Here is a 23,620-nt window from a genome sequence, read left to right on the forward strand (position 1 = left end):
AAAAAGGCTGAGGGAAAACCTCTTCCACATGAGGCTCCTGCCCTAGAGACAATGTGGGCTCTTTATATTCCCTTTCAAAGTATATAAACATGAGCCTGGGAGCAACAGTGCAACAGGGAGTGAGAGATGCCACAGGGGCAACACCAGCCACTTCAGATCACCCTGACTTCAGGATCCTTGGGGCAACAAGGGATGCACACAGCAAGCTCACTGCCCTGGACTTCAGGAGAGCAGATTTTGGTCACTTCTTTGGGATCTGCTCAGTAGGGTACCATGGGATAAAGCCCTGGAGGGAAGGGGGCCTAAGAAGGCTGGTTAATATTCAAAGATCTCTTCCTCCCAGCTCAGCAATAATGTATCCCAAAAAAGAGGGTAAAACCACCAGGAGGTCTGCATGGATGAAAAAGGAGCTCCTGGACACACTCAAACAGGAAGTCTACAGATGGTGGAACCAGGGACAGGGAGCCTCTGAGGAATGCAGAGCAATTGTGCAAGCAACCGGGGACCATGTTAGGAAAACTGAAGCCCAGATAGAACTACATCTCTCCAGGGCAACAAAAAAGCTTCAACAGGTACATCCACAATAAAAAGAAAATTAGGGAAATGTGGACTCTCTCTAGAAGGAAACCTGGTTACCTGGGATATGGAGAAGGCTGAGGTACTCAGTGAGCTCAGACTTCACTGGCAACTGCTCCAAGCACATCACCTACATCAAAGGCAGGGACTGGGAAAGTGAAGGAGATCGGGAGAAGATCAGGTTTGAGTCCATCCAAGGCACCTGAAGGTGCACAAGGCCATGGGACCTGATGAGATCAATGTACAGGCCCTTAGGGAACCAGCAGATGGAATTGCTAAGCTGTCCATCACATTTGAGAAGTCATGGCAGTCCCATGAGGTTCCCACTGACTGGAAAAGGGGAAACATAACACCCATTTTTAAAAGAGAGAAAAAAGGAAGACCCACAGAAATACAGGCCAATCTCACAGCTGTGTCTGGAAGGATCATGGGGCAAATACTCTTGGAAACTATGCTTAGGCACATGGAAAATAAGAGGGTGATTTGTGATGGCCAGCATGGCTTCAGTAGGAGCAAATTTTGCCGGAGAAATTTGATGGCCTTCTATGATGTTACAATGTAAAGTTATTTTCTTGTTCTCCGTTTGAATTTTGCCATAAAGACAACACAGTCCTCTCCATGTGGTTTTCCTGCCATTTTTTCCCCTAGTTTTCTAGTCTGCCATCTGTTTCTTCTCTCAATATAGCTAAAAACATTTTTAGCTCTCTGCTTCTTCCATACAGCTCTTTTAAAGAAATCTCTTTCTCTAATCTCTATCTTGCCACTGCCAGTCACTTATCATCCCCTGAGAACTCTGAGGTTTCATTTTCTTGTTGCCTCCAACTGGCTGTCCTTCCTTACTGTCCTGCCCAATGAAATCCTTACACTGACACTGACTAGTGAAAGGAGGGGAGAAATAGACAACAAAGAAGGCATTTGCAATTTATTGGAGACTTGAATCATAAGGAAAAAATACACAAGCAAAAGAGTATATTATAACCAGGAATTGCTGCTAGTCCAACTCAGCACACAACAACCAACGCACTGCAAAACCAGAAAAGCCACTACACATGCAACTATTTAAAAAGAAGTCTGAATCAGTCAGCTTTCTCAACATGACTACACAGAAAGGCAATGTTGTCAGGCTGCCCCAAAGTTACAGCTATTCTGATCCAAGAAAAGGCTGGAAATGCACTCAGAAGTCAAGCATGCTCATTGAGAGCACTGAGTCATACCACCCTCTCACTGGCAAGAAGCTCTGCTGCCACTTTCCCCACCTCTACAGGCTGGTTTTGGGACCTGGCTCCCACACCCAGAACAATACCCCATCGTGCCACAGACAGCTTGCCATTTTGCAGATTTGGTACATTTTAGTACTGCTTTTATGATGCAAAGGTAAGTAACATTAGATAATGGATTGAACTCAGAATGACCTCATCTTCAATTGTCACCATACATTGACTCAGCAACTGAAGAGGGACAAGTGTTTGTATGAAAAATTATGCAAAATTGTGACTATCATTAAATGATTATATCTCTGGGAGCGAGAAGTCACGTGTTTTTGATTTCTGCATTTATACCATAAGCAATTAAAACAATAATTGTAATTCAGTCTGAGTATCCATATCCATTTTATAAAAAGCAGAAATTCAAAAGCAGAATTGATGTTTTGCTGTTGAAGATGGGAACATCCATTATCAGGCTTTCATTTACTTTATTTAAAAATAATTTAAAATCCTAACACATAGTAGAGTACTACACCTTGAAAAAAAGGACATTGATTTGTAATCAGCTATGAACTTCTTTCCAACTATTACCAACGAGCTACTGCATAAAACAGATCTAAACTGTGCCCTTCCTTACACATTGTTCCCCCCATTCTCTATTCCAAGTTTCAGCAGCTTAGAGTTAATGGTGTCCCACAGTATAAGTCTGTATTTTAGGACACCAAAGCAGGTTAAAACCACAGCAACAAGTAGACACAGAAATTATCTAACAGCACTGCTACTGAACACTGGTTGCTAAATGCAGACCAGGCATTAATCATGGGAGAGGAAAAAGTACAAGCTTGGAGCCCTTGTTACAGATTCTGCTTATTTTGAGAGGAGCAGCTTTAAAATTCAAACTAGGAAATCATGTTGGAGGGAAGGGAGGCTATCCTGAGTCCAGCAGGGATCCATGCTCAGGCTCATGCTGCTCAGTGTACTCAGAAATGACCTGGAAAAGGAGTAAACCCTGAGCCTTTAAGAGCTCCAAAATCCTCGTAACTATAAGGACTGGCTACAACTGACGAAGGGCCTTGCAGAAAAACAGAAGACAATAAAATAGCAAAACCAAAAGTCAAACAAAAAATAGCTACATAATGAATTGTGAATTGTCAAAAAATATCTAGAATTAAATACTGAATTTATGTTCAGCATTTAAGTTTATGATTAGACCAAAGTCAGTGCAATGCACATCACTGGGTGAAAAAAAAAAAACCAAACCAAGAACTGGGAAAACAACACACAAACAGAAGAGGATTTTTAAAATTTTTTTCATATACATATCTGATATTTACAGTATAATTCAGCTGCACCTGCATCTGGTGTGTAATATTTTTTTCTCCTTCAAAAACCACTATTCTCCCCCAAATCTCAGGAAAAAAGTCTACAGCCACACTTGGAAACAGTTTTGAAAACAATCTTCCAGTTGCCTCTTTTTTCTCATGTATAGAAATTGTTACTTCTCTGATTATAAACAACGCATATCATTTTAATAGATGGCTTTCTAAATAGACAAAGGTCTAAAAAACTGGCTTTAGGATGTCAATATTTTCTTACTAAGGCTCACCAAAAGCCATGATGAATTAATAGAGTCCAACTTCTGTTTTCTCAAAATGATCATATTAAAGATACCACATTCCAGGAAAAAAAAAAAGAAGTATTTTCTTTTAAGTATTCCCTCTCTTGCAATACATTTCGCACTACTATTATGCAGAGATACCAACTTTTGCTCACATGTCTGACAAAGGGACTGGAGTAAGCATTAATTTGGAAATTAATTTATTTAAGTTGTCACCATTAACAAGCCCAAACATAAAGACAGCTAAATGTGCTTGTGCAGAGACTTCCTAAATGCAAGCGAGACCAACATCAGCCAGACACACACTTACCATTCCTGACTGACTGTAGCAGCAGCTCTCCTAATCAGAGAGATGAATGGATACGCAGTCTGTCAGAAAAGGGAACAAAGACCTGTGGCTACAGGCAAAAAGCTCCCTGCTCACTGGGCTAGGAAGCTTAATTTGCATTATTCGAAGCAAAACAGCTCTTGTCAGGAGGTTTTTGACCACCCATTCTCTTTTATTTCACAGTGGAATTAGGTGATATTATCTATAGCTAATTGTTTGGATCCCTAGAACAGGCTGAGCAAGCAGTAACACAGGCTGGGCCACACTGGTTTAATACAGCTTTGCAAAACAGAAGGCTAGATCATCACCCTGCTCACATCCCCGGCATAAAACAAACCTGTGTCCTTTTCCTCAGAGTGCTGTGTCAGCCTCTCCAAGGAAGGACAGCATCCAGGAGGATCAGACTCAGCATTAGAGCTTAAGCTTTCCAGAGCTGCCAGAGCAGCGGTTCTGCCTCTCCAGGTGGACTGGCACTCCTGCTTTCAGAGGAAACAGCTCAATTTATGTCCTGTGTGAGATGGTGACAGCAGAGAACTTGCTAGTCATCTGCTGTATTTACCTCAGCTCTGCTAACTCACTGCTTAACAATTCGCTGGCAATTTCTGGCTCATTTGTACCCATGAAAAGAGCTCTTTTTCATTTAAATGAGTTTATGGGGTAAGGTTTCCACATGGTGGAGGCTAGCAGGTGTCACTCTGAAGGTGGATCTATTACACAGGTATATGTTTACCCCTTCCCTGTATCAGTCCAAAAAAAAGGAAATAGTTTCTGACAGGAGGACATGAAACCTCCCCTTTGCATCATGCTTTGTCCTAGGCTGTGGCACATGTGCTCTGCAAACTGCTCAGCTTGATCAAAAGGCAGCACAGAGGGTAACAAGGAACCTGCTGGAGAAAAAAAACCAAGCCAACACCTGTAGCTGAACAGGCACAGGAGAAAGGGGCATCTCTTCCAGCAGCACTGTCACTCCAGGAAGCAATCACTGCTGCTCCATCACAGTGCTGTTCCACACCCATTCCCCTCCCACTGTTAAATCCAAGAACCCCCACTAATCCCACCTATTCAAGAGCAGAGGTTTAAAAGCCATGCAAAACACCACTGTGTCCTTGACCAGGCTGTCATCTAAGAGCTGAGAGCACAATATCTCCAGGATTAATTCCTGCCTGCTTAAAACTGAGGGGTACAAGGAAAGCTGAGCATTGCAGGAAGCCATGGGCTTTTCCAGCTGCTTCCTTGGTATTTAAGAAACATCAAGCTTCATACTCCATTGGTTTTTTTTTTATCTCTTTGAATGTAAATTGTTGGTAATCACTTAAAAGGAGCTTTTCTTAAGGTGCCTTCCAGCCAATTTTTACCAGAAATTACTAAAATTCTGAAAGTCAGAATCCACTTTTCAGGTCTCAGAAATAATCATCAATCCCCCACTGCAAAGCACATGAGCATCTATCTGAATGCTCCCTAGGAATGGCAGAGGGACAATACATGTCACAGAATGCAAGAACTTTTATTATTTAAAATAGGAAGAATAAACTATCTTCATGCAAAGTACAAGTTGGGGTTTTTTTCTTGCATATTTAAGTGCAATACTAGCACTTGACAAGTGCTAAATTTTTTTTTTCCTCTTAAGTTTCTACTTTTTCTTCCTTGGCGTCTATACATTAAATTTTATGTACAATTCCTTGCAATGCAGGAAATACTGCCAAATGTTTCCCTGGGAAAAACACTAGGGTAATAAAAGTTTGGAAGAAATCTGGTGAACAAACCAGATGTCAACATATTTGCATGAAACCAGGCATAGGATATGTGAAACAGAAAAACTGAAATTACTCTGGGGGGACAAAAAGGCATCCTTCCAGTTAAGTCTGTTAATAGGGAACCCTGGCTGCTGAGTACATCCAACAATTCAGCTTTCCAGCAGGAAACATTACCACTGTCAGAGACTTTCTTAGCCTCTCTGTTAGGGAGTGCCATATTTCAGGCATTCAGAGCATAAAGCAATGACAACAATGCAGAGTCACATGAAGTTGGTCCACACCAGCTGTGTAAGTTTCCTGAAATCTCATTCACCTAAAGGTCAAGAACTTTTGATACTGTACGTATGAGGCCTTTGAGAAATTATTTGGAGTTCAAGTGCCTGTAAGATTTTCCTCATGATTCATTACAAAGCCAACACTTGATTGACTTGCTTGGCAATGTGACACGTTATCCACATATGTTCTGCTATGCAGGAAATGCATTTGGTCTTTTCTGCTGGTTTTGGAACCAAGTAGCCCCCGGCTTAGAAAAAAACTTTATGGATGTATGATGGATTACAGCAATTTCTGATTTTACCAACACAAATTAGATTGTTTGTAACAATCCTGACTCAAGAAGATATCCACCTTGAAAGTTACTTAAAAAACAATCAAAATTCACATTTTCAATTCATATTTTAAATCAAAAAATTGAAGTAATCTAACCTGAAAATATAAAGGATTTGGAAAATTGTATTCTGCCAAGCCTAATCCTAATGTGCTTGGTTTTAAACATACATAACCCAGCAAAATGTAGCCTCTGGCTTAAAAACAATCCTGTATTAAAGCCATAGGTAATCTGTCTTACATAATGCTATTTGCATTTTGTAAATCCTGTTAAAAATACTTGTGACATCAAATCAATGTCTTCTAATTGCAAATGCAGCATCCAAACCAGGACTCACATAGTAGACCTGGTTTGGGGCTTTTTCTTTATTTCATGAAAAGTCTTTGTAGCATTTGTGGTATACATAAACAGCACAGTTGTATGAACTGAAGTTTAGTATTTTAGTACAAATATAAATTAAATTAGAGAGTTATCATCACTTATCCTTGGAAATCAAACTAGAGTCCAATATTCCAGTTTGGTTAATTACTCACATCCATGGGATGTGATGACAAAACAAAGTTTTGCCACTAATAAAACAGATAACTTTATGATAGGGAGTTAATACTAAACCTTTTGCTAATTCACCTTATCCCACTTAAATTTTGAACAGCAATTCAGTTTGTAGCATTAAAAAGTCACAGAATGCAGGCAGATATCCAAGTACACTGCACAGGCCCCAGGTGAGCCTTAGAAGTTCCTAGAGAGTCAACTTCACTCCCCCAGCTGTGCACACAACACATATTCTGCGCAGATAAACACCTGGCTTTGGTCTAGCACTCTACAGCTCCCTAAGTAGATGTGATTAGGCACCTGAAGTCTACAAGAGTTCTCTTGAAGAGCTGCAGAAGTCAGATGTGGTGGGGATCACAATTCCTGAGAAGCGCAGTCCTCCTCAGCCAGGTGGCTGTGGCACACATTTATTGATTGATGGGGGATCCATCATCAAGCTCCCCATAAGAAGGGCTGATTGAACGGGGCTGCTGAAGGTTTATTACAGAATACAGGCTCACTGGAGAGTACAATCTGGCAGCCTTTCATTCCCTGTTGCACAGGGGCTCAGGACAGATGAAAACTTTCACATACAATGCTCGAGGTCCTGGCAGTGAGAACCCAGAACACAGAACTGACTGAGATCCCATGAAGCCCAGCAAAAAACAAAAAAACCCACAAAAACAAAACCCCAAACCAAAACAAAAAGCAAACAAAACATAAACAAGCAAAAAAGCAACCAAACAAAAAACGCCCAACAACCAAAACACAACAGAACCAGGATCTCCCACTTCTTCTGTGACCCAGTCACTGGGAAAAAAAAGTTCTTTTTCCAATACTCTGAAACATTTGTCCACAGAAGAACAACAGACAAACTTGCTCTGAAATGGACAGAAGACATCAGAATAACTTGAGTAGTAAAGGTTGGAAAGGATTTCTGGAAGTCACCTGGTTTAAACATTTGCCTCCCACTCTGCTCAGCAAAGGAACAAATTCAAAGTTAGATACAATATCCTAATGATTCCTTAATGCTTTTAAGGAAAGACAGACAAGGATTTCATTGGACTGGTCTTCAGTGAGTTCTTATTTTTCAACAAGATGCAAAATGCTAAAAACAAAGTTCTGTTGGGCAAGTCTACCCCATACCAGATAGTTCAGATTCTGGTACAGCTGAATTTAAGTTATGAAGACAGGATTCCACTTTATTATGTATAAACACACAATGAACACTATATTTACAGATATGTTCAATTATTGCAGTAACATTTGTCAGAAAAATACTCTGGAGTCCAACAGGGTTCCAAGCCCCGATCTGGTTCTGTTTAGTCTGATGGTCTCTTGAAATTTGAATTTGAATTAAATTTGAAAATACAAGTGCTGCATGTCCTACCAAGTCTGGCACACACTCAGCAGAGTAACAAGTACCCCAAGGTCTCATCTCTGATTGTAGCTCAGAGCAGGTGCCTCAGGGAAAAGGATACATGTGTGGCAATACCCTCCCAGCCTTCATCACCTTCCCAGTGCCCAGCTCTACTGCTATACAGTCTTGATGAAGTACTAACATTTGTACACCATGCTGTCATCAGGATACAGGCATCCCATTTCAGAAGCTATAGCAGGCTGTTTGAAATATTACATGCTGTTAGTGGCAATGGCTGTAAAGTTAGCAATTAACACTAGCACAGAAACCACTTAAGACATAGTCTGCTTCCAGGAAAACAGCCACAAAATTTTTCCAGAAAGTTTGTAAAATGTGTATCCATTCCTTTATCCTGATTTTACTACCAAATTTTGGTCTAAACCAATATATTTTATATTGTAGCAAGATATACAGAATTTATAATTATGGAGAAAAACCAAATTAAATTCAAAACACCATACAGTTACCATGGCTGTGTCTGTGTGCACACCCAGCACACTTACTCATCAGCCCCCAGCATGGACCAGGAACTGTTCAAATGAAATATCTCAAATCAGTCCCTTGTGGCATTTGCACAGCATGATGACTGAATAAACTCTCACCTGCCTTTATAACAAGGCAGCTGGTAAACAGGACCCTTCAGCTGGGAATAATGGACAGTCCCTCAAGTTTCCCTCGGCAGCTCCAGCTGTGCACAGGCCAACTGGAGCTGCTTGCAAGCATGAGTAGCATCTGATGTTGAGAATCGAGCATTCCCAGAGATTCCCTCAGGCAGCTGAAACTGTTCCTATTTACGTGGCAATCTCCTGTGTATAAGCAAGACAGCCAGGAAATTCAAAATGGAATAGAGTTTATGGTAAACTGAAAGAAACAGATCATGTGTAATCAGTAGAAAATGTTTTGTGGAGTCTCATTTAATCCAGACAAAGAGACTTCCACCACCAGGTGATAAAGGACCATCAGACCCTATCCAAGAGATTAAATTCCTCAAATGAGCATTACTCAACACAACAGAAACTAGTTGATTACCTTTCCCATTCACTCTTTAAACAAACAGCTGTCTGTCTGTGCAACAATATTGAGAAAGTTATTTGGAGACAAGGGATTGCATTGTCCTTTTCCAGGAAACACTATGGTCATCTCACAGAATTTGTCAACACGTTAAGCCTACCTCATCTGCATCTGTGTTGCTTCCTTAATGGTTTCCAAATTTAGGTTTCTGGTGTAGTCCCTAGAAATACTTGTTTTATCAAAGTTGCAGTGAACTAAATGACAGCAAATTATCAAAAGCCCAATTCAGGCTTCAGATCAATCCTAGAGGCATCATTCCCATTTTACATAGATGGTGGACCAGAAAAAGCCAGTAACACTGAGATTTTAATGCAATTTTAAAATAATGACACCAGATGGAAAAATAGAACTCCAGTCATTTCTCACACATTTTTTCTGAAATAGCTGAAGTGAATTCACTGCAAATTCCTGCAAGTACTTTAAATTACTACCCAGACAGGATCAGAACTGTATTTCCCAAGTGAAGGTTGCACCTACCACTCGCATCACAGGTTCTCAGTCAGTCCAAGCATGATCAGCTTCACAACTCTGGCTTCTCAAAAAACCCAGCCACCACAGATAAGTTTGTTCTTAGTCTGATTCCTTCATATACACTGTTAGGCAATTCCAACAGTTTTCCTATTCCTTAAAGACCACCCATGACTGCTTGGAATGACAGTGATGAGCAGCCGTAATCCCGAACACAGGTTACACCTTAGGACCAGTGGGGAACCAGTGCTGATGTGCAAGCACAGTCATCACCCCAGAAGGTGCCACTCCCACCCTCATTTCCTTCCCTATAGGCATAGTTGTATTTCAATTATCCAAGGCAGTAAAGGGATCAGATAATTATCAGAAGTTTAAAAAAGCCATGGAGATAACACATGCATGCACAGAGTAAGTTACAGAACTCTCAGCAGTGTAACAAGGAAGTCACCTGGACTGCTGACTATGAATTGACACAAATCCCTTCACTAACACTGACCTCAGATCAGACAGCACAGCACAAAAAGTTACTCTCCTGCTCTCTTACCTACATTTGCTCACAAGAAGTCAATTTGGGGCACTTCTACATTTATAGCACAGTTAATACATAGCCTGAAAAATAAATAGAAATAACCTTGGCAGAAATCACAGCTTGAAGAATCAACAGAAATACACATAATGGAAATCTCTCTTTATTTAAAATTATTGTATGATGATACTTCTAATGATTGCAACTTGCCAGTGTAACATTAAAGCCACAACCAGCTCCTGGGACAGTTGGCTGGATGTGCAAGGGAAGCTCCACCCAAACACACCCCCTGCTCAAAGTATAACAAAAATGAATGAAATCTCAAAACTCATCACCTTTTGTCATCAAGCTCTGTACCTAATCAATAACTTCACTACAACAGAATATCATCCATTCATGCTGAAGTCAGTGAGGATAATCTGTCCATGCTGGCTCTCCAAACTCAGTATTAGTGGCATTGTCCTCAGCCATCTGCAGGATATTATACTTTCTTTACAGTATAGTTGTTAGCTTTCCAGTACTGAAGCTACTAAAGTTATTCAGAATTAAACTAGTTTAATCTAAGCTTTCCTTTGCACATCACCAATAAGATTATTCACCTCAAATGCAGCTTCTCTAACAGCAAAGGAAACTTTTGATGAGCAAGGTGTGCTACATGAAGGGCTTCTGAAAGTGGAATACTTATGCTAACCTTGTGTCCTTTCACACAGAGTTTTTAAACTGTGGTATTGAACAGTGACATCATAAAACAGTAACAAAAGTCACCAATATGAATCTATTTATTGGAGCAGTATTTAATATTCTTGAAAAGCATTAAGTGTTAAAAAACTGTACTGCATAGTACCCATCAATTGTGTCTAGAAGCTGTAATCATACATTACAATCTCATTAGGACTGGTAATGTATGGACAGAGAGCCACAGTCTCAAACAGCACACAGAAATTTGCAAAATAATTTTATACGAAAACTCAGAAGTTATTAGACAACAAAGATTTTAAGATACTTCAAAGTCTGACCGTTTGATTATATTAAGAATGTAAGCCTTCTTAAAAGGCAACTGTAAGTTTTACTTTACATTTCTGTGCCTACTAACACCCAATTGCACTCAGAGTAAGATTTACATACTAATTACTTGCCTATGCCTGAATAGCAGGTATTTAAAAATCTATCACTGGATGGTAGAAAAAGCAATGAAGGGATAAAGAAGAAAAGGGAGTAAAATATGTTGCTCTTCTGGGTCCTACTTATAGACTTGCGTTTCATTTTGTGCTCTGCTCAAGTCTTTGTTAGAGGATTAGTGTTCAGAAATTGAATTACATTACCAAGGTTGAGTTACATTTTCAGTTCTGTCTGAAAAAGGATGGGTTGTTCTTTCCAATGATATTCAGTGTTAAAAATTACCAGTATCTCTATTTCCCATAGTAATATTCAAATGGCAATATACTGCAAGTACTGAAATGTTTGAATTCCAAGTCATATTTCAAGGCCGTCAGTTCAATACCTTTCATACTTAATTATAAAAATAAATTGACATTAAAACTGAGGAGAATTACTGAAATTATAATCAAACACTTCCTAATTCCACTAATCTGAATTCTATTTTTGAAAAGGATCAAAAATTAAAGTAGTGCACTAGCTCACCACAACTACTGAATTATAAATTATTTCCCATTACCACAGATATTTATCTTTGACTAATAAAAGCAAATATTCAACTATTTTTAAATATAATCACAGAAACAGAAGCCTCACTCCATCCTCTCTACTATCCAGGATAATCCAGGCACTCAACTTGAGGGATCATTATTATTCTGCATCTTCAGAGAGATATGTTCTTGTACTATTTTGCAATTTTCATTCCAGTGTTCTGTCACAACTCAGATGTGTGCAGAATAATCACTGGAGCATAGATCAAGAGACTGTCACAGAAAGGTCATTTTTACACTAGTGAGCAGCAAGTAAAGGAACAGATGAACAATCTTTAGGAGAAGAATCTTACAAATCTTTTTTTTAAACTTAGTTCTTTACTAATTCAGACAATACTTCAGAGTTTTGAGCAACACTCACTAAAACTACAGCTTGAAGTTTTGTTTTAGTAAACAAGAAATCATAGTACCTATTTGCATGTAATTAACCAGGCTTCTCTTTGCTCTGTTTCCCCTCACTTTATCTTCACATTTTCTTCTGGTTTCAGCACTTTCTTCCTCTTCTCCCTTCCATTTCAATAAATATGTCTTTCTATTGACAGTCAAACAAGGAAGCTACCTATTAGTTTGCAATTTGAACTTTCCCATTTATAATAATTTAAAAAATCGTATTTATTTACTTTAGTTTGCTGTCTTGAGTATGATTAGTAACTGTTGTGCTGTCTTTCAATACAATCTCAGTTGAACTAAGTGGGTAGGGGAATTCACAGGAATGTTTGACTCTTAGGGACAGCTTTACCTCAGGAAAAAAACACACATAAATGTCTGGATAACATAATGAACACGGAGACTAATCTTCCTACTAATGTGAACTTTGGCATTGGCCCTGGCAGCCACTTAACTTCCAACAGATTGTGATGCTGCAGATGTTCTCAGCAATAGTGTTTCTGCCACTGTATCTAAGGGATAGAATTGAGCCCTTGTAGAGAGCTATCAGGCCTCATTACTTTGGCCACTTTACTTTTTCTTAAGGTGCAAAAATCAACCAATTATTGACTGCAACTCTGATTTTATTTTCAAGTGTTTCTAGGTTTCTAGACATGGGGGCCGGGGGAGCTACGACACATTATTCAAGTGAATGAGTTATTAAGATTTGTATATTCATATTTAATCCCATGATACCCTTTCAGATGTCTGATCCTGTCAGTTCTGGATGTGACGAGGAACCTACTCCTGTATTTCAATGCCAAGGTGAGAAGCTTGTGAATTACATAAAACTTTAGTAGTAAAAAAAAGTACCAGCATAACTGGTAGAGTTGAGATCCCCAGAGAGCAACCAAAGGTCTTTTAAGACATGATTGTAAAAAATATTGTGGCTTCAAAACAAGGGGTTAAAGGCTTTTCTTTCCTCACAAAACCAGTCTAGGTTTTAGAGGAAAATAATTCAAAGAAAAGACACTATCACTGTAACTTGAGACAGTGCATGAGCAGTAAAACCCAAAATATTCACTTACTTTAATTAAACACCTGCATTCCTATCAAGTAAGCTAAGTAAAAATTACTACACATCATTTTTCACTAAAATCTACACTACAGCTTTCCTGACAAAGGCTGCTTTATTGAAGCATTTAAGGTCTGTAATATTAAATATTTTCCATAATACTCTGAAGAGCTAAATTACACACTTTAAAGGACACAGATATTATTAATAAAATAAAACTATATGCAAATCCTGGGATATATCCGGGAAAACATGAAATTTAATTCAGAGAGATTCTTTATTCTTTTAACTACAAGGGAGAAACTATTGAGAAAGGAGTCTACTTTTCATTGCCAAATGAAAAACATGTTCAAATTAAAATTACTGGACTCAATATAAAGGCAAATGAGTTGAGTTAAAGAACTCATTATTTACAGGTCAACTGCATGATCTGATGAACTACTCTGACTTCCACTGTTGAAATAGAAAACCTTAGGTGAGTTCTAAGCAGATGTATTTACTTTCATCTTAAACACTAAACAGTATTATATTTCCGTCAGTGTATGAAATTTTGTGCCTTTTCACTGTTTTATTTATTCAGTCATTATCTCATTGCATTTTTATAGGCAGAGACTCCTTCCTAAGGATTTTGGGTTGGAGTCGTTACACAGTGTCTGCCCTCTGGTGGTCACACTCTTCTTCTATGTTCCAACACTTTTATCCCTTTTTAAGTTAAAAATGCACTTCATACAACTACCACCAACAAGGTCTAATAGATATTTAGCTTTTAGTCTCCTTGGACTGGCTTGGTTTCCAGTTAGCCAGCTGCCTACATTTCAACTTTATCATGCAGAAATTGCTCACATGTAAGTTAAGACATTCCTTGTTTTGTCCCTGTCTAGAACCAAGTTTAGATATCATTTTTTAATTACTCCAGCAACATAAAAGAAGAAAAACAGAACTGAAGTTTCAATTTACTTTGAGATTATAAATTTGGTGTTGTCTGGGAAAGATGTTACACTTCATAATACATTGAAATATTGGCTACACATTAAATGCTTCTGAGGGAAAGCAGGAATATTTGAAAGACTATTTTCACATTACAGGTGTCAGAGCTGCACTGTACAGAAATTTCTATAAAGACACAATCACTACAGCAGGCAAAAAGCAAACCAAACTACACATAAGTTACACACAGCTCCAGTATGAATGGTGAGTTTCTTCACAAGCCCAAAGGTGTCCCAAACACCCTTGCAGTACTACTGAGACTGAGTTGCAGCAATAGTGATAATTCTTATCTGCCTTCAGGCCCTAACCAAACCTAGGCCAAGGAAATAATAATGACACCTGCAGCAGAAAGAAGCCTGGAGGACTCTGGATTGTCTGTAAGAGCCTCAAGAACATCACACAGAACCACAGAAATACCACATTGGAAAAGGAGCTCAAGGACCTCTGGTTCAGCTTTTCTTGGCAAAAGCACAGTCTAGACAAGACGTCCCAAAAGTCTGTCCAGATGCATCTTAAAAGTGTCCAGTGTTGGGGAATCAACTGCTTGCCTGGGGAGATTATTCCAATGGCTGATTGTTCTCATTGTAAAAAACTTCCTCCGTGGAGAGAACGCAGCTCTTCACAGCAGCTGGACCAGAACACAAAACTCACAGCTCCAAGACTCAAGAATGCCTGGAGGCTTCAGGGCATTCGGCCCTGCACACAAAACCTACATTTTTGTTCTCTTCTCTTTTCATGAAGAGCTCTCTCTTGCAAACTTACTCAAATCTTGTACAGTTTTGAAAGGATGGGAAAGGAAAAGGAATATATTTTGCTTTTCTCAGCTCCAGTAGGAATTAACTAGTCAGAAGAGATGAAAAATCAGTAAAATGGCTAGCATAGCCTATCTACATCTCATCTCACCCAACGGGAAAACTGGGTTTTTATTTTTTTTGTTGCCATGTAACAAATTCCACAAAATATACCAAATTCAGCTGATCTCACAATTTAAAAATTACTCCCATTTCAAAAGAGCACCAATAAAAGAGGATTTAACTTTCTATTATCTATTTAGTTTTTCCAGAGACCACTGGACTGGTCTACAGGTGGTGGTGGGGCTGGGCGGAGGGACTCACAGCTTACTCAAAGTGGCAGTAACCAAGTCACTAAACCTGTTTATCACACCCAAAGAAGAGCTGTGGCCAAGCTTTCCTCTTCCTGCTATCACTTGAAAATTCTAAGAAGGAATGCACATCAAGACATCAGAATGCACCTCCTGCATTCTGAATGTCTTAGAGATATGAATAGCAGGAGGGTGGGAAACTCTACTTTTTAGTCCTTCTAAACTGGAGAAACAGCAAAGAGAACCATTGATCTTGTTACAAAGAGAAACTTGTGTACAAGCCTACTGATGAACACCACTGGACTTTTAAACATTCTTGAAAAGTGGTCTTTCTCAAGATTTGTTTTTCCTTGTCTTTTGAATTTTGTTGGTTCCTACTACCCTGCCCATGCTGCAGCACTCAGAGGGGAAGGCTCCCCTTGGCCAGCCCCTGTGCTCTGGCCAGTTAAATCCACGGAATTGTCCTCCACCACCAGAACTGTTTCCTGACTCCAGGTCTGGCGCTGAAAGGCTGGCTCCTGCACTCACTGCTTACACACCACCTCTGCAAACACACAGACAGACACACAGCCCTGCAGGGCTGTCACATTGTAAAGGCAGTAAAGGGCATTGTAAAGGATTCCTCTCCACGAACCCTCACAATCATGCTGGACAAACACAGCAGCACTGAAAACACAGAGAAAATAAAATTGAAGTCAGGGGCACAGATCAGAAAAAGACAATCCGTACTCGTGTATAAACACTGTCATGTCCTCACTTAGGTAACAGTCTAAACGAAAATGGTATTTTTTGGTTGGCTGTCCAGAAAAACCTAGTTAGTGGCCAAAGACTAACTCATGCTACCGGGAAATTATGGATCAGCTTTTTTTCCCCCCCTCAAACAGTAACAATTACATACTTTAAACCCAAGGAAATTAAAAGCCATGTATACTTAGTGATGCAGAAAAAGTATAAGGGCAACTCAATTCCCATTGGGATGCATCCAAATTCAGCAGTCTTACATGAGTATTTACAGAATTTAGAGAGACAACATCTGTACCAATTCTGTCTGATGTAACTGACAATTTAGACAGCTAGTTCCTTTCTAATGAGGCTGTTTTTTAAAGTTATCACGTCCTCATAACTTGAACTAGCCTTTTTTTTCCTCTCTTGGCTATTTTTATGCATCTGAAATGCTCTGCATCAAATGCTGCTTTTTTTGTATAAAGTTTAGTTGCTTAAAGGAGAATGGGGGTACTGTGAGCTCTTACAGAAACATTTTATAATTCAAGCTGTTATGCTTCCATACTAAAAAGTTAACAAGGGGAAAGCTGTAACCACATTATGAATTGAGCCATTTCAAAACCAAAACAGTGTAGGAAAACAGTGTATTCACGAAATGAATGCTAAGATACATCCCAATTCATACAGAAAACAAAAAAAAAAAAAATTGAAAGCCTCTTAACAACAGTTAATAGAGGATCCAGATGAACATTTCTGCACTTATTCAACATCTACTAGAAGGGAGAAGCTAAAGATCAGTCCAGAGGAGTATTTGCAATGCAATTAGGCTAGACAAGTAAGCCTGAATGTATGCCAGCTGCAGGGGTCTGCCCTTAATTCACACAATCAAATGTCTAGTGTGTCACACAGTGTCTAGCATCAGTATCTCCAGTATTAAAAGTCTCATCAGATATGTACTTGTTTACTGAGTGTCTAATCAGGGTCTGAACACATATCTAGCTGTACCTTCTAGCAGTCTATATGCCAGTCCATCACCATCTGTCAGTTAAAGCTCCCACAGACAGGAAAAAATCAATCCTAACAAATGTGTTCGGTGCTCAAACTAAGCTATCATTCACATTTCAATATAAGACTTGAATTCCTTTTCAGTCTTCTTCAACTCTGACCCAGCTCTACCCCCTCCTTCACTGAAAAGGGCAAAGACAACAGCCCAGCAAGTGGGACAGGCAAAACAGACCTCCTTTGTTCACTTTTTCCCTTTCAGTTTTCTATTGAGGTAAATAACTGAAAGCTCAGCCAGCCTCCAGTAGCTCAGAAGAAAGCAAGATAGCTAGCTTGCAACTATCCCTTCCTGGTTAACAAACTGCAGGACAAAACTTACGGTGCATCATGTAATCTTATTATTGGAGATTAACTCCTTACAAATTCCCTTAACATCACATTTATGAGACAGTATTCATAAATGCAGAAGTTGCAATGTCCTGGATACTGAATTGAATAGGCAATACACACACCAATTTGAAATGCAACAAATTATCACAGCAAAGAAAGTATTTTAAAAATTCTGTTAATACTATCAGCCCACTCAGGAAGGCAAAATCAAATTCATTGCATATTGCCCAACACAATACCTCCTACATTATTCCCTCAGCTTTCATTACCAAGATATACTTTCCTCTTTATGCCTTCCCATTTTACCAACTCTGTTCATAAAACGTGAAGAAATTAACAAGTCCAGTGAAAACTGAACAGCACAATTTCACGGAACTGTGTTAATACAATGGAAGTTAAGTAATCACAATTCAAGGTGATTTGAGACAGATTAATAAAACTACAGAATAGCAGCAATTTCACTGGTGCAGTCAAAACAGATTTAATTTTTAGACTGATTCAGCTATTTAAGCTCAATCAAAATGCTCAAAAAATGCCAAACCCTTATTGTATTCAACATAATTTATGTCCAGATACCATGGCGAGTCATTTCGCTAAAGCAGGAAGAACAGGCAACATGCATTACGGGACTTGAAACTGGAATCCTCAAAATAAAATCTGACAATTAGAGAGACATCTCATTAACCCCAAGAAACTCTTAACTTGGTTACTAAAGCTTCTGCTGTCACCTTTTTGGGCACCAAAGAGAAACACCACAGTGCAACAAGCTAGCAGGAGGTATCAGTATGCAACATTGGATTTATTTCATTTTCTTAAAATAAAGACCATTAAAAATAGCCAAATTTTCTTATTACAGCCTTATTTGTCAAACAAGCTGTGGTATATATGATAAATAATACACTTTCTCCAAGAAAATATGGAACAGTATCTAAGGCTCAGATTCTGGTGATCTCATTCACCTTGAACATTATTACTTTTGAATAATTCTGCTGAGGCCAGTAATGCTAATGACAGAGCTAAGATACTATTATGAGTATGATTAAGATGTTATTATGAGTATGATTAGTTGTGGATTTATCTGTGAGTTGTGAGGAAGGTTTTAGCTCCATCCTTAGCACCAGCTGGTGCACACTACTCCACCCTCCGATGCAGTGACACAACTGCACAGCCTGCCTTTAGCTACCCTGCCTTTGCACAACCCAGAATGGGAAACCATCCAATGGATCCCAAGCTCTGTCCCCACCAAGCAGCCTTCTGGGTTTGCTTCTTTACATTCAATATTCTCAGAATGTAACACTTTCCCAGTTCTATACTGATACAGTCTGACAGCTAATTTTAGACACACAAGAGAATTTCAAAGTACTTTGAAATTCAAATAAGTAACTTTCACAGACTTCAGCATCACACTCATTAGGAGCTCTGGTCACTTGCATTGCAATTTCTATTCAAAACTAAACAAATGCCTGAGGTATAGTCACACAAATGATAACATCAAACACATTAGGCAAATATTAAAAAGGTGCTGCACCTGCAAGTCAGTTTTCTGATTTCTAGGTCCTTTGAGCTGTGTAACACTGAACTACCTTTCTCTTTCCAGCTGATACCTTTTGCCAAAGAACAGCAGCAAGACGGCCTCTTGGCATATAAGCTGCTCTCAAACCCAAAAGACAGTCCAGATGTTTTCTGATGTCGTACAGTGACCTGTTTTATGCACAGACCCATATAACTACTATCCATAAATTATCATATCTATTACAATAAATTATGGGAGATGTCAAAATTATTAATAGTGCACTTACTGGATACAATAAATTTTTCAGGTTTAATCTACCTTTTTCACAATATACTTAAGAATCAAAATCAGACAGAGAAAGAAATTAATAAAGAACATTAGAAAAAAGAAACCCAGGTGTTTGACACTGGCTTTTTCACTCAGTAGGAGGTTGTTTTGAATAAACACACAAAAGCTGGACCTTTAGGGATAAAAGAACATCATGTCATGATCTATAGGTTTCACTGCAGAGCTATATATCACATTTTCCATTGTTTTATCCAACTACACAGAGAGCTAAGCAACAGCACTCTTTTCACAGAGTACTTGTCAGTATGGAACAGGCTTATTGACTGGGCTGAAGCACACTATGATCTTAAATATTTAAACAGCTTGGCATTATTAATCAGGTACTGTTTACACTTAGACTCCAAAGCCTTGGTTTAAACACATTTCAGACTTCGAAACTAACACATCTATGCTGAAGACCTCAGCGTCAGCTGAAGGTTTGGTTAATTATTAGTTTATTACCAGAGACAAGCGCACTCGGTGCACAGACTTCACCACGATATGCTGCATTAATCGCCTTCAAGAAGCCAAAATAGGGGAAAACACGAAAAGCCCGCAATTCAGACACACTGTAGCTATTTTACACCTAAATAAAATCGCAACTGTGAGGAGCCGGGAAAGAAAAAAGAAAAGTACGGGCGATAAATAAAGGCGCAAGAGCCGAAAGGCGGACGGCGGCAGTTCAGCACCGACAGCTCCTTCCCCCGCACACGCCCGGCCCTCGCCCCCGCCGGGCCGCGCACGAAATGGCGACCGAGCCCGCCCGGGGATGGCTGTGGGCGCGCCGCAGCCGCGGAGCCCGGCCCGGCCCTGCCCGCCCGCCCCGGGAGGTGCCACCGGCCGCCGCCGCAACAAAGCCCCGCAGCGGCCGCCGCGGCACCGGCGGGCTCAGCGCTGCCTCCGCGCCCGCCCCCTCGGAGCAGCCCCGGCACCCACGGAGGACCGGGCGGCTCCTCGCTGCCGAGCCGGCGGTGCGGGGGGAAGGATGTGACACCGGCAGTGTGCGGGGATGGATGTGACACCGGCGGTGCGCGGAGATGAATGTGACACCGGCGGTGCGGGGGGATGGATGTGACACCGGCGGTGCGGGGGGATGGATGTGACACCGGCGGTGCGCGGGGATGGATGTGACACCGGCGGTGCGGGGGGGATGGATGTGACACCGGCGCGACAGCGGGCGCGGCAGCTCACTGTGCGTGATGCGCGGCGCGGTGCCAGAGACGGCCCGGTCGGTACTCACGGGAAGGTGCGGCCCCTCTGCCCGGGGAGAAGAGGGTCCAGGGAGTACTCGCGCTCCTGCTGCTGCCGCTCCGGCTGCTGCCCGCTCGGCAGCCCGGCGAGAAGAGCCGCGGCGGGCGCGCTCCCGCGCTGTCCCCTCCCCTCCCCTCTCCGCCCCCGCCGCGCCGCGGGGAGCGCGCGCTCCCGCGTGGAGTGGTGGGGGGAGGCGGGAGGGCGCGCGCGTATGCGCGAGTCGCGCCGGGGCGCGCGCGCGGCGCGGGGGCCGGGGCGGGGCGCGGGTCCCTCGCACCTGAGGGGGCGCGGGGCGCGTCCATCTTGGGCATCCCTGCCTCCTGCCTCTGTCGCTCCCTGACGCCGCCGCCTCGGTTAAAAGCGGGGTGGAATCGCCATTCCAGCACCGCTCAGGGGCTCCCGGACCGAGCCGGCCCTGAGCCTCCCCAGCAGCGCCCGTGCCCGGCAGGCCCCCCCGCCTGTGCCTCCTCCGGCCGGGGACAGCCGAGCGCTCCCCGCGGCACCCCCGGAGCTGCCCCCCCGGCACGGGCGGTGTTTTAAATAGCCGCATTATTTTAGCCCGGCAGTGCCCCTCTAAATAGATGGTTTCAGCGAGTTCCCAAACTGGAGACAAGGATATTAGTTTACACTCGAGAATTGTCCTGTTGAACTCGTTAAATTTGCAGTTCACAAGTTCAGGAGGGCGGGCGCTTGGATGCGATCACTGAAAGGGAAGCTTTGCGTGACACCATTTGGCGAAGAGTCGGGAACGGGGCTTATTCCGAGTAAACCTTTCTGCTGGGCGCACCTCTCACAGAGCTCTCCTTCCCTTTCACGTCAGTTCATTTAACGAACGACATCAGAAATTATTTTAATGTAATTTTGAGTCTGCTATGGGCTGTGCTCAGTATTGCTCAAAATTAATCCAACTATACTTTTAACATAGCAAATGTGATTAACTGCTGCTGCTGAATTTGCCTTTGGATCAAGCCACCGTAGGAATATTCATTGTGCATTGCAAGGTGGCAACTTTTGCAGTGGTTAACCATTATATATTTCAAGGAACAGCTCTCAAGGTGAACTCTACAGTGATAACTTAATAGTGCAAAATGCAATGCCTAAGATGAGCAAATAGCCCTTACTCTGCATCTCTGCACAAACCACATTACGACTCTGGCAAGTTAAATCTGAACATGTGACCTTCTGAAAACAGCACTTGAGATGAATAACAGATTCTGTAAATGATATAGCACATAAATATAAATATCCAAGGGTTAAACAATAAGTCAGGCATTACTGCTTCAAACTTTGGAGATATTCAAACTCCTATCAATCTGAGGCCAGGATATTAATGTCTGAGACCAGAATATGCAAAGAAGATAGGATGAATGTGAAGAAAAAACATTTTATATAGAGAGATGTGTTCCAATGTTTTTTAATTTGTTTGCTAACATTTTCTTTTTCGCTATACAACTCCCATGTTTCCAGCTGATTTATTTAACTACAAAAACACTACAGTCTAGGTAAAGGTGCATAAATGTATATACAGATGGCCTTAAAATGCTAGAATAATGCCTGACTTTTCTTCCACGATATTGTCTTCCATCAGGAGATTGTGTAGCCACTCCAGGTTTGTGAAAATATAGGTATAAAATGCAGAGAGAAAGCTGAGAAATTACCTGTCTGTTTGCATCCCTGATTGATTCCAAAGGCAACATGTTGAGCCAAACCTTCAGGAGGTTGACTACAGAACTGCAGGACACTTGAGGAGAAAGATCTGGGTTGAAAGTTTACCTTTCTTGAAATGTAGGATCAAAGATCTGGTCAGTATTTGGGTGGCGAGCCTACAATTCTTTATAGGCACAAACCAGTGGGCTGTGGCAAACAACTTGGTGGAAATTTGACCGCAAGACCTATGTAAATGAAGAGATTTTACTGTTGCAGGGAGGGCGTAAAAAGCAACTCTACACTGAGATAATAAACAGCTCTGCTGATGTATGGTCAAACTGTAGTGTTGCAGTTGGTATGATTACACCATTGTCATTCCCCTCAGAATTTTAAATCTATATTTTTTATATTGCATAGATAAACAGATATACACATTCAATAGCACAAAGTACATCTTTTGAAATTGTGGCATAAATATTAGTAAACAAGTAAATTCAAAGGTTTATACAGGTAGGAGCTACTGGTGGAGGCTTCTGCTGGTCTGGATGACTGCTACCCATACTGACAGTAGGATGGTGGCACCAAGTAAAAAGAAGCAGTGAGCTTGGTGATATAGAGAACAGTGGCCATTATGATAAGCAGAAGTTTTGTGACTGAAGGAATATTAGCTTTCAGGGTTCTCTGCTGCCTTGCATCTTTTCAGTCATAGTCATAATATTTATGCCTTTTATAGTCATCATATTACTTTTTGTAGCCTTTCTTCTCACTTTTTCTGCTGCAGTTATGTCCATGGATGGGCAGTTCCAAGCATACTCTTTGTCTTCATTTTCCTTTTTTACCAGCCTTGGTTTAATTAGCTATCATCTTCTGCTTTCTTCTGTACTGACCTGTTGGAGTTATTGTAGTCTTTGTTTACGGAAGCACTGATCAGGTACACAACACATTTATTTTAAATACAAGATCGATTCACAATTGCAATATTGTGACAAAGGAAAGAAATCAAAAACTTGTCTGTGATGGGTATCAGTTGTGATCTGGATCTTGAAGAGTGTTTTTAGGAAGAGGTTACAAATAAAATACTCAGAGAAATGATACTTTGGTAAAGGGATACTGTCATTGTAAGGGACCCCCGGCTGGGTGATAAGTTACATAGACTCCATGTATTTACAGAAAGATCAATAATGTTTATTAAGAAACCTATACTTTTATACTTGCTACAGGTGGACCTAATTGGTCCTCCAATCTAAACACTATCACCATTGGCTAATTAAGAAACCACCCTCTGGTAAACAAACCTCCATAACACATTCCACATGTTCACAATACCAGGTGTAGCAAGTTAAGATATGAATTGTTTCTCATTCTTTTCCCTGATCTTTTCACAGCCTTTCCCCAGAATAATGCTTGGGAAAGTTGTGTTTCTCTCT

The 23,620-nt window shown here is 40.8% G+C and overlaps 1 protein-coding gene across 20 annotated transcripts in view; it reads right to left on the bottom strand.

Moving 5' to 3' along the window:
* The window catches only part of NRCAM (neuronal cell adhesion molecule), a 145,373-nt gene extending 124,709 nt beyond the window's left edge, over window positions 1-20,664 (bottom strand). For 14 of the 20 annotated variants that reach the window (XM_063155220.1, XM_063155213.1, XM_063155212.1 and 11 more), the window contains exon 1: window positions 20,536-20,664. The gene's annotated coding sequence lies outside the window, so the exon portion shown is untranslated. The remainder of the gene's footprint in view (window positions 1-20,535) is intronic. The other 6 variants (XR_010027615.1, XM_063155228.1, XM_063155226.1 and 3 more) reach the window with 2 other exon arrangements.
* Between the last annotated feature and the right edge of the window lie 2,956 nt (window positions 20,665-23,620).

Source organism: Melospiza melodia, chromosome 4 (genome assembly GCF_035770615.1).
Source record: "Melospiza melodia melodia isolate bMelMel2 chromosome 4, bMelMel2.pri, whole genome shotgun sequence".
In the NCBI taxonomy this organism is placed as follows: Eukaryota; Metazoa; Chordata; class Aves; order Passeriformes; family Passerellidae; genus Melospiza; species Melospiza melodia.